The sequence below is a fragment of the Gavialis gangeticus genome, unplaced genomic scaffold (assembly GCF_001723915.1).
Source record: "Gavialis gangeticus isolate Ggan-Ray unplaced genomic scaffold, GavGan_comp1, whole genome shotgun sequence".
NCBI lineage: Eukaryota > Metazoa > Chordata > Crocodylia > Gavialidae > Gavialis > Gavialis gangeticus.
This window is the reverse complement of record NW_017728998.1, coordinates 27728943-27735336: the sequence shown is the minus strand read 5'-3', so window position 1 is coordinate 27735336 and position 6394 is coordinate 27728943.

The window sequence follows — 6394 nt, the reverse complement described above, 5'->3', positions numbered from 1 at the left end:
CCCAGTGCGACCAACCACCCCCCCCGAGTGTAGCCCCGGTCCAACCCCCTCACCAGGAAGAGATTGGTGCCACCCCCAGCCCCAGCTCACAGGAGCAGCCTGCCCTCGCCCTCACCCTGTGTATAGATAGGATGGGGCACACATCCCCCTGTGCTCTCCCAGGGTGTGCCAGCAGCACGAACCACCCCCAGACTAGCTGCGACTCCGTCCCATGCCCCGCCTCGCCAGTTATGCAGTGCCTGCCCCAGCTCCACTCCCTCCCTCACCGCAGGGGCCTCAATTTGCTCCCTCCCCATGCCCTTTCCTCACCTTTTGCCTCTTCCCCCACAACAGACTTACCAGCTCTTCATCCTGCTCTCCAAGCTGCTGGGCTGCAATCAGATTAGGATTGGCCCATATGGCGCGTTAAAAATCTGCCATCAGTATCCACCCAAAAAATCTCTGTTGGTGCACCCCTAGTATTAATACTTTACATGTGAGATGGATTTTACAGCCATATCAATGGCAAGCGCATTAAGGTATTTTGGATAAAAGAGAGCATTTGAATTCATTTATATTATTTTTAATGTATTCATGTGTATGTTGTAATGTTTTCATGGTAGCACTATATATTGTATTTACAGATTTACTTTCATTGTTCCTATATTTACAGTAGTCTTAAGAGAACAGTGAGTACAGCAGTTCTAAGGGCCAGATCCTACTCTGCTGGTTCAGTGCTTAAAGTGGACTTGGCACCTATGTGTGATCTTTTTCCACCCTGCTTGAGTCCCTGAAAACCAGTTAACACAGAAGGTGCAAGGGCCCTCCTACTCCCTCCTTTTCTGTTAACTTTTGAAGCTAAGATGATGGCATATTAAAAAAGGAGGTACATTAACATGCATTTTTGGCATAGGCGATGGGGTTTTTGGCAAAGTGCTGATGGGACATGGTGGGGGGAGCACAACTTCACGCTGCCGCCGCAATATGGGAACAGAACTCTGTGCTGCCTCTTCTGCTGGGTGTTGGATTTGGCCAGGCTGCAACCCCACACCCCACCGTTGGCACAGAAATTGTACCACTGCTGCCACCCCAACGGCTGCTGGGCTCTGGCTCAGGCCAGTGTGACCTGCACCCCACTGTCAGCATAGAAATCTAGAGGGGAGTTGGTGCTTCCAGTGAACTAAAGTTAGTGGTGCTTATGTGTAAAATTCCATAGTGTAATATGGACAAGACCTTTTCTTACCTAAAGAAAACTTTTGGAAAAGCAATGCCCTGCAAGAAGCACTTAATAGCTTCATTCTAGATTATGCAGGCAAATGGTCAGCTTTCTTTTTGTCTCTTAGTAGTACAGTTACAAACAGAGCAAGCCTTAGGGGTGGTTGATGTGGGCGACTGCCCGGCGTGTCATCGTCAGGAGGGTGCCACAGGCATGTGCTCATGGTCACAGTGGTGTTCTCCCCCTGCCCTAGACAGGAGGAGCAGTGCCTTGCTCTTCCCCACCTACAGCTGCTGCTCAGGAGCAACTGGGTTGGGCAGTGTGGGTGGCAGCAGCATGCGGCTTCACCTCCCTGCCAGACTGCACTCTTGTGCCCCTGACCATTTGCCTCTGCCTGCAACAGCACTGCTGACTTTGGGGGGTGGAGCTGTGGGAGATGGGGGCATCAAAATACAGGTTCCCCAAGTCTGGCTCTGGTAACAAACATCCAGTACTTGAGAGAGGAAGTATTATCTTTGTCACTGGCAAAGACCGCAGACTTTTTCAGTTGTCCAAGAGAACATATACATGGATTTATTAACTGAATAAATGAAAAGCTTTTATTAGATAGATCTGTTCTAATTAAATGAATGGGGGGAAATTAAATTCTACTGTATTCTCTTCCTACTTACCCTTTTCCGCTTTGACAAGTCAGTGTATCACATCCGCATGGATTCATTTGTTTTGCTTAGTATTCTCACTTGTCTTCAGTCAAATATCTGTTTCCTAGTTAATTTGTTACTCTCACAGCCACATATGTAGGGAAGCTGAACTTCTTTGAACTTTGCTATTGGCAAAGAAACCTACTGCAGATTACTGGAAGTTATGGTGTGAGTATACAAATAAATACCCTTTAAAAGATGCAGCAGCAAAGACGCGTATATTATAGATTCATAGATGTTTGGGTCAGAAGGGACCTTAGAAGATTGAGTCCGACCCTCCTGCCCTGGGCAGGAAAGAGCGCTGGGGCCAAACGACCCTTGCCAGGTGCATGTCTAACTTCCTCTTAAAGACCCCCAAGGTTTCATAGCTTCATAGTTTCATAGATTTAGGGTCGGAAGGGACCTAGTAGATCTTCTAGCCCGCCCCCCCGCCAGGGCGGGAGAACAACAAAACCCCAAAAAGAGAAACGGGACTCAAATGAGTCCAGCCAGGTAGGCATCCAGCCTCTTCTTAAAGACCCCCAGGGTAGGGGCCAGCACCACTTCCCTTGGAAGTTGGTTCCAGCTCCTAGCCGCCCTAACTGTGAAGTAGTTTTTGCGGATGTCCAATCTATACCTCCTCTCCATCAACTTATGCCCATTACTCCTTGTTATGCCAGCGGGCGCTAGGGGAAACAGCGTCTCCCCCAAACCCTTCTGGTCCCCCCTAGTGAGTTTATAGACGGTCACCAGGTCCCCCCTCAGCCTTCTCTTGTGGAGGCTGAATAGGTTCAGGTCCCGCAGTCTCTCTCTGTAGGGTCTGCCCTGTTGTCCCTGGATCATGCGGGTGGCCCTCCTCTGGACCCTCTCCATGTTGTCCACATCCCTCTTGAAATGGGGTGCACAGAACTGGACACAATACTCCAGCTGTGGCCTGACCAGCATCGCGTAGAGGGGGAGGATCACCTCTCTGTACCTGTTTATCATGCACTTGCTAATGTATAATAAAGAGCGGTTAGCTTTACTGATTGCTTCACCACATTGACAGCTCATGTTCATCTTGGTGTCAACAATGACTCCGAGATCCCTTTCCACTACTGTGCTGCTGAGAAGGTCCTCCCCTAGCCTGTAAGCGTGCTGGTGATTCCTTCTCCCTGAGTGCAGCACTTTGCACTTGTCCTTGTTGAGCTGCATCCTATTCTGTTCTTCCCACTTTCCCAACCTATTCAGATCCACCTGGATTCATTTCCTACCCTCTGGTGTGTTAACTTTACCCCATAATTTGCTATCAGCTGTGAAATTCCACACTCTCATCCAAGTCACTGTTGAAAACATTGAACAGCAAAGGTCCCAAGGACCGAGCCTTGTGGGACTCCACTGCCCACATCTTTCCAGGTTGATACCAACCTATCCACCACCACTCTCTGGGTGCGACCTCTAAGGCAATTTGCCACCCACCTGACCGTGTAATCATCTACATCGCAGCTCTCAGTGTATCTGTGAGAATAGGATGAGATACCATAGCGAAGGCCATCTTAAAATCCAAGTAGATGACATCTACCTCCACTCCTGTATCTAAGTATTTTGTCATCTGGTCATAAAAAGAAACAAGGTTAGTAAGGCAGGATCTACCTGCTATGAAGCCATCCTATTTGCCCTTCAGCATTGTTTTGCCCACTGGAATCCCACAAATGTGATCCTTAATAATTTTTTTCAAAGGTTTTCCTGAGGATAGAGGGGAGATTAACTGGTCTATAGAATCCTTGTCGTTGGCAATGTTTTTGGTCGGAGTGCCAAAAACCCCAACATTGCCCCACACCTGGGCTTGGCGTGCCAGAGACAGACCACCAGGAGCCCAGTGCAGCTGTCTGCAGCCTTCCAGCTGAAGCTAGCCCAGGCTCTAGGCAGCTGCTGCCAGCTGTGGCTCCTTGCAGCCTCCTGGCTGCCTGCTGCAAGCAGCCTGGGGCTCTGTGGCTGGCAGCAACTGCCCAGAGCCTGGGCCAGTTGTTGTGTGCCAAGCAAAATGGCCTTGGCATGAATGCTGGGGGTTGCTAATCCTTGGACTAGGCTGTAGTGAGGATGGACAGCAGCACTGGGACTGATGCCTAGTTACAAGTGTCTTTGAACACTACTCCCCTAAAACAACAACTTCTGGTCTGTGGGCCTGCTATGGGTCTAGAAATTTGAGTAGTAACAGCATTAACTACCGCAGTTTCTAGAGGAGGCTGAGCACCATGATTTTAGGGCATTCCTAAAGTTAGAGGTAGGGAAGGGTACTTCTTTGTTGTTCAAGGGGGACCAGGATTCGTATGCAGAATTGACTCATAGCAGAGCAGCAGCAGCAGAATTTACCTGTTCCAGGCTTCAGGGAACTGCAAGCCTCCAAATACATTTTCAGTGCAGATTGGTAGTTTTTGCAAAACTAAACATGTTCAGCAGGAATTAGATAATGGGGAAAGGCTGAAAATGAACGAAGCCACCAGGCATTCTACGTTGCATTTTGCTTTGCAGGTGACTGGGGTTCATGTGTCACAAGCTGAGATGAGGAGATTGTATCAAATTCTATGTTTATCAGGTTCTCTTGGGATTTTGCTTTTAATAGCTGCTTTTAAGAGTCCTAACTCATGGAAACTTGAAATGTGTCTAAAATAGGTTGTTGACAAATTCCTGTTAAAAATTGGAGTGTGATTCAGACAAGTCTCTTAAACTTGATTTCAGATACCGTGTTGGGGATGAACATTCTTGTACAGGTAACTGTCTCAAAATTATACTAATAACACACAAACACTGAATGCATCATACTATGTATTTTAAAGAAATGCAATGCCGGTATAATCAATCCTTCTTTTCTTTGGGATGCATTCAGAGTCTTACATTTTAAATTACTGAATATCAGTGTTGCCTGTCAATTTTGCTTTTAATTGAACTACTTATTTTTCTTATCCTGGCTACTTCGTGCATTGATATTTCACACATGCACTTTTGCTGATGTTGCCAGCATCAAAGGGCATCATAAATTCATGCTTGGCTAGAACAGTTCTCAAGAGGATTGAACCTTCTGTTGTAATCAGTGGGAGCTGGACAGGGTCCCAGATAAAGGTCCCTCTGCATCTCATCACTGCTGAGAATGCTACGTAAACCAGAGGCTCCAGACATTTCTTCATTTCTTTCTTCTTGCTCTCTCCCTTCATCCTCCTTAAATTTCCTTTCTTTTCATCCATCTACCTCTTTTGTATGGCTAGTTTCCATAAAAACAATGGGCATTGAATGCCTCAGTTCCAGCTAGTCTGTTATTAGTCTGCTGTTCTTAGAACCATGCTTCTAGCAAACATGACAATACTATGCCAGCAAACTGGGGTTTCTGGCATTTGTATGTAACTTTGTAAAAACCTCTTTTACATATTGCAGGTGGTATTCTCTAGAAATGAGCTGGAAACCTATCCAGTTTCCACATCTTTATTTTGCCTGAAGCAGCAGGGCATTTCCCACAGAAAGCTGTTTATGAACAGATATTTTAATACTCTCCCTCCCTAGCCAACTTCCGTGAACTTGCCTTCTGTGTCTGTAGCAGTAGAGGTAGGAATTTTGCTATGTTTCCAGGTCTAAGTGGGAGTGGGATATATTCTTCTCAGAGCAGTATGTTCAGAATCTGTCTGTAAATATTGTTGGATGGAACCAGAGTGCCCATAACTAAGACCTTGGCATGTACATGCTTACTTTTTTGGTGCACATATGCTCATGCCCATATGTTAGAATGGTAGAATGCTGATTTCAAATGAGCATGAGTGAACTGCTGACAAAAAATGGATTCAGTGGAGTCGGGGAAAGGAACTGGGGAACGTAGGCTTGTTCTGAAATGGGATTCCATGCTTCAAGACATTTTCACGTCATCATTTCACTAACAGACACTTTTGCTCTGTATTTTGTTCCCCAAATCTATATGTTGGAAGTTTCTACACATAAAGGAGGAGGCAGAGGTATCTTGTTACTCTGGGACTCAAATTTCTTTTTCATTTCAAAACTGTCCTAAGTATCTGAGAAGCATGATTTTAGGCACTCCCAGCATCTATCCATCACCTCATTGTACATTTGAATGCAATGCAGGCCTTATGTGCCATCTATGCTCATTTCTCCTTGAATTTAGTCTTTATAACTGTTGCCCTGTGGGGTCAGGCCAACTCTCAGGATCTCAATATTGCGCTGTTAGACAGGAGGGTGTGACAATTGCACACATACAAACACACAGATCAATTAGGTATGCACACACACACACACACAGAGCTCAGGCACGCACATGCACACGCACACGCACACACACGCACACAGAGCTCAGGCGCGAGTGCACCCCCCCCACACACACACCCCCACCCACCCCCCTCGGGCACATACACATCCAAACCAGCCTAGGCACATTCTTACCTATCACCAATTCAAGCACATACACACTACACACTAAAAATTAGACAAAAATCAGTTGTCAATACCCACACACTCAGTACACATACACAGATCACTAATT